This window comes from Haemaphysalis longicornis, unplaced genomic scaffold, assembly GCF_048455015.1.
Source record: "Haemaphysalis longicornis isolate Haplotype H1 unplaced genomic scaffold, Haemaphysalis longicornis Haplotype H1 scaffold_28, whole genome shotgun sequence".
In the NCBI taxonomy this organism is placed as follows: Eukaryota; Metazoa; Arthropoda; class Arachnida; order Ixodida; family Ixodidae; genus Haemaphysalis; species Haemaphysalis longicornis.
Genome location: NW_027526329.1, coordinates 500,152 through 509,865, shown reverse-complemented (window position 1 = coordinate 509,865; position 9,714 = coordinate 500,152). Strand labels below are relative to the sequence as shown.

At 48.8% G+C, this 9,714-nt stretch overlaps 1 long non-coding RNA gene across 1 annotated transcript; it reads left to right on the top strand.

The window, feature by feature from the left end:
• The first annotated feature begins 566 nt into the window (after window positions 1-566).
• LOC144172985 (uncharacterized) lies at window positions 567-6,205 on the top strand. The gene is made up of 2 exons (XR_013323144.1): window positions 567-910; window positions 1,160-6,205. It is a non-coding gene; the product is annotated as an uncharacterized LOC144172985 (long non-coding RNA).
• The last annotated feature ends 3,509 nt before the right edge of the window (window positions 6,206-9,714 follow it).

Here is a 9,714-nt window from a genome sequence, read left to right as displayed (position 1 = left end):
ATATGCTGATCAGGCTTTCTCGTTCCTCTTTTTTTTTCTATTTCTCATTTGAATCTACGTAGTACATTCCGTGTTTGACTGTACTGTTTGGCCTTGTCAGTTTTTTTAATAAAACGAAAACGTCTTGGCCAATCCCCCTGAGGGGGTATGCGTAAAGTTTATGGGCCTCCAGCACCACTAGCACTTGTTGGGCGGGTGCCCGCATAGAGGTATCCTGCTCATTTAGGCGGCGGGAATACTCGTGCGCGTTTTCGGTGATAGCTCTTGCTCAGTCGGCGATCCAACACTATTCTGGATAGACCATGGTAGGCCAACGTAAAATTTAAATGGAAATCACCGATTTTTGTTTTCCACCAGTGCAAAGTGGCCCTCACAACCCCGATGTGCCACTTTCCAGAGTAAACTTATATTTGAGCAGGCCTGGATCGGCATGACAACACGTAATCAACCCGTATTCTAAGAACGCTTTTTGTTAAATGTCGCCGTTTTTCCGAAGAAAGAAAAAAAAAATTACGTTATTGTCGCTTTCGAGCGCCTTGGAGTTCAATTAAAAACAGATGTGTGGTGTAGTGGCGCCCTCTAGTGGAGCGCCCGCTCACTGTGGGCGCTTGGTTGTGTTAATTGTAACTAGATGTCGTTGCTGTGGTCGCACGTGACGGGTCACGTGCGTATGCGTCTAGGTGTCGTCTTGTCGAACAATAAACGTTCTCTTTGGGCTCTGGTCTTGGGACGAGCAGGCCGCACTCTTTCTTCTTGGGCTTGTGCGTGGGCCCGGCGCGCTGAGCCTTCGCTCCCGTCGCCGCCGAGGCCGCTCGCCGTCGCCCACGACACAACATCTTTTTGGCGACGAGGATGGGATGCTTTTCTTCTGCTGCGACGACATCGTCGACGGGTCCGGCAGAATGAAAACGTGAGTGCGTTTGACCTCGCTCGAGTGTGACTGTCCGGCGCGTCTGGCGTCGCGAGGCCTAGCGTTCTTTTGTGCTGACGCTCGTCGAACCATCGCTTAGGCCTCGCCCTACTTCGTTCTTCTGCTTCTGCTCCTGCATCTCTCTCCTTCCTGCTTGGCAGCATGGGCCTCTTCGATAACCTGCCCGTTTTCCTCGAATTGCCGGGGCCGCCTCCGATTCCGTGGCATAACTGGAAAAAATTGTTTCAGGCCCATCTCGAGGCGGCTGGCGGCAGCGACTGGAATGACGGACGACGCGCGTCGGCGCTCGTCAGTGTTTTGGGTAGGGAGGGGCAACGAAGGTATTTTGCTGAGGCGGAGCAGGACGAAGCAAGGAGGGACGCCACCAGTAACGTGACCGACGCTAATGTAACCAGCCCTATCGTGACCGACTCCGCGACCGACTGTAGTGTGACCGCATCCTCGGCTCCGGCCATTTCGAAATTCGACCAACTTTTGGAGCAGCTGGACCGGCTCTTCGCTGCGTCCACAAATACGCTTGTTGAACGACATGTGTTCACAAGCCGTCGTCAATTTCGGGGGGAAAGTTTTTTAGAATACGTGACCGCTCTAAAGGAGAAAGCCGTACGTTGCAAGTTCGGGCTGACGTACGCGGAGCGCGTCCGAGATCAAATCATACATGGAACGTCTAACCCCCAGGTTAGAGAAAAGCTGCTCGCACATGGCGAAAAGTTGTCTTTGGAGAAAGCTGAAGAGATTGGTCGGAGTTTTGAATCTTTGTCGTTGGCGAACCAAGCCTTCGGTTCGCATCAAGTACAAGCAGTAGGTCGACGAGGAGAAGGTGGCGTCGCGGAAGATGACAGTCGGGGAAGCCGCCGCGCTCAAGATGGCGGCGTGGAGAATCAAGATGGCTTGGGCCGCCGGGGAGGCCGGCGCGCTCAAGATGGCGGCACAGGAATTCAAGATGGCCTGGCCAGCCGGGGAGGCCGTGACGTCATTCCACCGGGTTCGGGAAGGCAAGATGGTGGCCCCCAAGATGGACGTTTCCATTCGCAGTCAGCTGCAGAGTTTCGCGGTACAGTCCAGGCGAAGAAGTTTGCAGGCAAGCTTCAGTTGTGCGAACGATGCGGAAGTAAATGGCATAAATCAGCATTTCAAAATTGTCCAGCCAGAAATCGGCGCTGCAACTCTTGTAACAAGTGGGGACATTTCGCGTCGATGTGCCGTAAGCCGGCACCAGTGCATCGAGTTTCTTCGAAGGAAGCTACGGGATCCGCTTCGACACCGGAACCTGTAGAGCATCCAGCATCCACGGAGATCAACGCACCCGCAAGATCTTCCGTCTTAACAGTCAGCACTTCTTCTAGAAAGGACTTAGTCGTCCAAGCTGAAGTCAGCGTCAACAATCCTCCCAGAAAGGACTTAGTCGTTCAAGCCGAAGTCAGCGGAGTGACCATGCAACTCTTAGTCGATACCGGAGCATCCGTGTCGTTGATGACTGTCGAAGATTTCAAGCGTCACTTCAGTAAACAGCATGCGCTGTCCAAGGTTTCCGTCAACTGGTGGAATTTTTCCAAACAACGTATCGGCATCCGCGGCTCATTCCAAGCTCCTGTTCAAGTCTTGCAACGGTCTTGCTCCGTCAAATTCTACGTCACCGACAAAGGGACATCTCTTTTGGGGCTCGACGCCATCCAGCAACTGGGCATTCAGATCGACGGTGCGTCTCTTACGTGTCGACTAGCATCGGTGTGTGCAGTGCAGTGTCCCGTGAACGTGCCCCCGGGTTTCGAACATCTCTTCAACGGCGAGTTGGGTCTTGTCAAGGACGTCTCGCATAAGATCCAACGGCGGCCAGGTGTGACTCCAGTTGCATCTAAGCTACGAAGATTGCCTCTTGCTCTCCGTGATCCAGTGTCCAGCGAGCTGCGACGCCTCGAGGACAATGATGTCATTGAGCGTGTCGACGCCTCGGAGTGGGTTTCGCCACTCGTCGTCGTCCGGAAAAAGAACGGGGACATTCGGCTGTGTGTGGACCTCCGGGAACCGAATAAGGCAATTATCATTGATGGGTATCCTTTACCGCATGTTGAAGAGCTGTTGCAGATGTTTCATGGTGCTGTTTGTTTTTCTAAGCTTGACTTGGCGTCGGCTTATCATCAGTTGTTGCTGGAAGAGGGCAGTAGGGACTTAACTACTTTCGTGACTCATGAAGGTTTATTCAGGTTTAAGAGGGTGTGTTTTGGTCTGGCGTCGGCGCCTGCGGTTTTTCAAAAAATGATGTCTCAGATCTTAAAAAATTGCAAAAATGTTGTTTGCTATCTTGATGATATTCTTGTGTGGGGAAAGACTCAAGCTGAGCATGACGCGAGCCTGGTTGAAGTCTTAACATGTATAGCAAACAGTGGCATGAAGTTGAACGACAAATGTCTTTTTTCGGTCAAGGAACTTGATTTTTTGGGTCACAAGATTTCGGCTGAGGGCATCTCACCTTTGGAGAGCAAAGTAAAAGCTATAGTTCATGCTCCCGCTCCTACGGACATAAAGTCACTGCAATCATTTTTAGGTCTTGCAGGATACTATGCTAAGTTCATAAAGAACTATGCAGAGATAGTTGAACCACTTCGCCTCATGCTCAGGAAGGGTCAGACATTTTGTTGGTCTGATGATGCTCAGAGCAGCTTCGATCAGTTGAAAGCGTGCCTCACATGTTCTCCGGTTGTGAAAGTCTTTAATCCTGACTTGCCTGTAGTAGTAACTACCGACGCATCTGATGTGGGAATTGGCGCGGTACTACAGCAGCGGTATGGTTCTCGGCTTGAAACCATAGCCTTTGCTTCTAGAACTTTGTCGGAGACTGAGAGAAAATACTCTGTGGGAGAGCGCGAAGCGCTGGCTTGTTTGTTCGCGTGCGAAAAGTGGCACATTTTTCTTTGGGGCAGACGGTTCACACTTAGAACTGACCATCAGGCTGTAGTTGCTTTGTTAGCCGCAGGAGACTCAGGTCGGAGACCTTTAAGAATTTCACGGTGGTCAGCGCGTCTGCTGTACTACAATTTTGACATCGAGTATTGCAAAGGGTCAGAAAATCTGGTGGCTGACGCTCTATCGAGATTACCCATTCAGACCGGTCAAGAACTTGTTAAGGAGGAAGAGATAGTGTCGCTGGTAACATCAGTAGTCGATAAAGAAACCGTGCAGCTGGCAACGAAGGCCGATGTAACGTTGCAGAAGGTAGCAGAGTATGTGTCAAAGGGTTGGCCTGATAAGAAAAAGGTACACAGTGACTTAACAGCTTACTTTCATGTAAGGGATGAACTTTCTGTTGTGGACGGATTACTCATGCGTGATGACCGTGTAGTCATTCCTTGTGTACTGGTACCTACGTTTCTCGAGTTAGCACATGAAAATCATCAAGGAATAGTACGAACGAAGCAACTTCTCCGGGAACGTTACTGGTGGCCTCAAATGGATCGCAATGTTGAAGAACATGTAAAGCATTGTCACGTTTGTCAGCTGGCAGACAAGTCTGCTAAGCCTCATGTAGCTCCGTTGCAGCCAGTGGAATGGCCTGAAGGGCCTTGGGAAAAGTTGGGAATGGACATCGTCGGTCCGTTAGATGTGTCGTACCCCCGATTTCTTGTTACACTAGTCGATTACTACTCTAAGTGGCCTGAGGTTCTGGGCACAAATTCCATTTCAACTGAAGATGTCATTAAGTTGTTGGACTGGTCTTTCAGTCGGGAAGGGCTCCCTGAGGTTTTAGTGACGGATAATGGACCCCAGTTTGTCTCCAAACAAATGCAAGAGTATCTAAAGGAAAAAGGTATCCGCCACGTGTTCTCGTCGAATTATTACCCTCAGGCTAACGGCCAGATTGAACGGTTTAACAGAGTTCTCAAAGAACATTTACAGGTAGCCAGACTGGAAGGCAAGGATGCTTCGAAAAGCATTACACAATTTCTTGGGTCGTATAGGGTCACACCACATTCAGTGACAGGTCTTTCTCCAGCTTTTTTGCTGCATGGACGTCAGCCTCGTTCCAAAGTGGATATTAGCAACTTCAGGATACGTAAAAGGGCAGCAGAATCGGACAATTTCCTGCCTCATGTTCGGAATCAGGTCTTCACGAAGCAGCATAAAGCTAAACAGTACTTTGACAGAAGGAAAGGTGCGCAGCAGACCCGCATAAAGGTGGGAGATGTAGTGAAGGTAAAATTCCGTAAGCAAGGATTTCTGAAGTATAGTTAGCCGTTGACAGTGCAAGCTCAGGTTGCACCTTTCACCTTTAAGCTCAGTGATGGAAAGATCTGGAACGCTTCAAAACTCACAGTCGTTCCGAAGGGAATCGAGGTTGGCTCAGCACCGTATTCCTTTGACAATGTTGAACTCTCGTCGAGGCATAAAGAGTTTTTGTACTCTTTGTCTAACTTGGACATTTGTGACAGTCAGTCCCCTAGTCTACAGTTGTCAGAAGGGACAAGCCCCAGTGTTCAGACAGACCCTGATCTGTCGGAGGTTTCTACCAGTGCAAGGTCTGAATCCATTGTCCCTCGGGAACCATTAGAATGTCAGGAAGAAAATAGTGAACAACCAGATCCAAATAGCCATGTAGACAACACAAAGGAAAATGAGGGGGCTTCTGGATCGTCAAATAATGCAAGTTCAACGTCTACGCGTCCGCGCCGTAAGACTAAGCAGCCTCAGTGGCTTCGCGAATATGTGCAGTAAGGGGTATACGTACGGTTCATGCTTTGCGTCATGTTGAACGTGTCATGTCTGTGTTGAATCGTATATCATCATTGAAAGTGTTTTGGACGGGTTTTTTTTTGGACGGGTTTTTTTTTGGGACTTTAGAGAACTGTCGTGAGCGAAAATGTTTTTTGGACGGGTTTTTTTTTGGGACTTATAGAACTGTCGTGAGCGACTGATAGCCTGTTGTGTGAGTCAAGTGAAAGGAAGATGCAGACATTCTTCAAAGCGCGGGAGAATGATGTGCAGTGTGCATTTAAGATGCTGTATGTATTTCGCAGAGTGTGCGAACTTCTTTTGCACGGGAAGATGATGTGGTGTAGTGGCGTATTTCGCAGAGTGTGCGAACTTCTTTTGCACGGGAAGATGATGTGGTGTAGTGGCGCCCTCTAGTGGAGCGCCCGCTCACTGTGGGCGCTTGGTTGTGTTAATTGTAACTAGATGTCGTTGCTGTGGTCGCACGTGACGGGTCACGTGCGTATGCGTCTAGGTGTCGTCTTGTCGAACAATAAACGTTCTCTTTGGGCTCTGGTCTTGGGACGAGCAGGCCGCACTCTTTCTTCTTGGGCTTGTGCGTGGGCCCGGCGCGCTGAGCCTTCGCTCCCGTCGCCGCCGAGGCCGCTCGCCGTCGCCCACGACACAACAAGATGCCAGTGGCTTAGCTCGGCTATGCCAGGATATACGTAGCGTGAGTTAAGGTTCAGCTGGTTATTCCTGGCTTTCCTGGTTGTCTACGATTAGCTTGATTATCCTGCTTACTGCTGCTTCAATGACACACACGGTATACGCATTATGTGGCACATGTATATTTATCAAGCGACTCCGGCGCAGCGTCACCAATCGCCCCAGAGCTAAGCTGGTTCCACAGGCGCACACCGGTGTTGCTGCGACGGACGAGCCATTGGTTCCACACCCGGCCACCCCTCGCATGATCATCAAGTGGACCGGGCCGCCACGTGCCACGCTTGCACAGCACGGCCCTCCAGAAGCCACGCGAAACTGCTGGTTTTGCTGTTTCTGTGTCTAAATCGCTAGGTTTATAATTTTGAGTTGTTTTAAGCGGGCGCATTAGCCCTTCTCACTCCTGATTCCTTGCCAATCCCCCCAGTGTGTATGTGCCAAGTCAGCAGGAACAACAACCACAACAACCTCAGCCCGTGTAGCTCACGCTACAAAACTTCTCATTCGGCGTTAACAGCTTGTCTAAAGCAAGTAAAGAATTTACTCTCACATTCATGAATTCATGATGGCCGCCGGAAAACTTGTGCTGGGGCGTATTCTGAAGATTTGTCCGTTTTGTGTCCGTTACAGAAGTGTCCGTTGAGCGAGCCCTGACTGGCTGAAAGCGAAAGCCCGGGTCACAACGCAAGCATGGCGTAGCTCCCACGTTGAGCCGCGGCTTCGTTGAGCAGGCGATTTTGGCAGTTCCAGTATGAATGTACTGGTCATCGCCTTATTGTTGGCTCGAGGGTGGAACGGGAAGGCAAGAAGTGATGTTGACACGTTCGCAATGCCCGCAGAAATATTCCGCGCATCGAAGAAGACTGTGCGGTGGCTGTGTGGCGATCTGCGACGACGAATTTTTCTGGCGGCACCATTGCCTCAGAAACGAGGACCGTGGGATATGCGCCCTTGGTTTCTTCGCTAGCGGTGGTGTTCAGTCAACGACCGCTAACAAATAAACGATATCCGTGTCGTAGTCCTTCGCGTGAGCTTGTGCCTTTACGCCGTCTCCGTCACACAAAGAAATAAGGGATAGTCTGCGACCTTGACAGCTGCCGAGCAGACGACCAAAATTGCACAACCACTCGTCGTGTACTTTATAACTATTTTTTAGTACTTGACGAAAACATGTACCAGCTTACGTTGTTAGACTAGACGAGAAGACGACACGTAAATAAGAAACGAAAATCCAGACCACTTACGCAGGTTTTTATTCGAAGAGTACCACAAAAAAGCCAACAAAACGCTCGCGTCAGCATACCGCAAGTGAATTGCTGCCAATATACGTAACACCAGATTACTACCTTGATACACATAAAAATCGTGCTAAAGGTGCGAAAACGCTGAGCAGCCATGACATTTTTTTTTCGCTTTACTGCCAAAGGGAACAACTGGCTGCAGCGGCCATATTTCGACATTCGTCCCCTTGTGGTGAAAATTTTCAGTTTCGCCGAATAAAAAACTTATCAAGTTCAAAACTGTCGGATTGCCAATACCACCGAGCCTTATTGACTGGCTTTATCCAAGCCGTTCCAATCAGAGCAAAGAACGGCGCCTGCTCACCGCTCTACGAATCTTCGCCGAGAGCTCTGGCCTTCACCATTTCCTTTAATTCCCCACCCAATGGGATGTACCATTGGATGTATCCTACTTTTCTCCAACTCCCATTACCTAATCCCTCTCCCCTAGGCACCGAAATTCGCTAAAGTGTTACATGGCGCCTTTGTATCCCTTGTACGTAAGATAAATGCGTGTTACCACCACCATCGAGTTTAGGTTTTTAAAATACGTTCAAATAAACACATAAAAGATATTTGAAATATCATTAGTTATTAAAACGAGTTCGCGAAAAAGGGTAGCGCAAATATCAACGAAATTCCAGCATACAACGCGATTCACTCCCAATAAAACGGACGCAAAACGGACGTTTTCAAAGCGGACGAACTCGAGAATACCGCCCCAGATCCGTACCGTGATTTGCCTTCCCACGACCCTACGCAGTGCAAGCGTTATTTATTTTTTGGCAATATTATTTTTTCAAATGGTAAACTACACATTTTTAACTAATTACACATTCCTCAGGGCCTGACCAATCCTCCTCGGTGGGTATGCATCATTACCCAATGGAGAAGAAGAAGCAGAAGAAGCACGCCCTTTCTGTCTGTGGCGCCATCATCATTACTCGATTTTGCATTGGCCTCACCCGGTACTTCTCGAACCGAGTTCTGTACTTGGAGGCATGCGTTCCTGAACTCAGGTTCCGATTTCTCTTGCTGGCGGTTCAAACTTACCTCCGCATGTACCCCCCTCTGGAGCTGCCAAGCCTGTATTTATTTGTGATCCGAGTTTACTTTTCTATATCTCCGTGGCCTAAACGCATTCACCACCCAAGTGATATTCGTTCAAACATGCTTGGATTGTATTTCTGTTAAGCCATATGAATTTATACCGGTATCCACAATTGAGCGAGAACATGAGTTTTTCTTTCAAACCCCCTTCCCTTCGGCTGCAAAACTTCTCCCACGCTCGCTATTAGCCGCTATTTTAAATGAATATTTATCCAAGTATCCTGCTTCTTCTGTGATTTATACTGATGCATCTCAAAATGGCGAGAAAGCTGCAATTGTTATTTTTTCACAATCTCTAAATTGGAGTTATTCGCTATGAATCCCGGATTAAACACCCATTTTTATGGCCGAATTTTTAGCAATAGCTGTCACTCTATGCAAAGAACCGCAGCATGTATCAAAAGTCATCATATTATCTGATTCGATGGCAGTTATATCGTCCCTAACTTCCTCATCCGACTCTTCATTGTACCGCAGACTATTATTTTTTGTTCCTAGGCACGTTACGGAGGTACGCTTGTCTTGGGTCCCTGGCCATGCGGATGTCAAGGGCAACGAGCTAGCGGACCATGTAGCTAATCTCGCTGTCACAGCTCCCATTCAATTCGGAATACCTAATCTGGCTCTTTTTGCATCTTCAAGATTAAGACGATATTGGCATTTAGACGCTACTCGTTGAGACTCACTTTTATCATTTAAAGAGTACCAACATTTAAAGTTCTGGTGGAATGTTCATTTTTGTGGTTGTCAGCAATCCGAGGTGACTTTCACCGAGCTGCGCTACAGGATTTCAAGACCTAATTTCTATCTGTTCCGATCAGGACTTTCACCTACGGAGCTATGTGCGCGGTGCCAGGTCCCTGAAACAATCGAACATTTTTTTTCTCGACTGCCGCCGTTTCTCAACAGCTGGACAACTGCTTTTGAAGGACCCAATGGAGTGTTTGGGGTTGTCTTTTTCGATTCCACGTATATTATCTA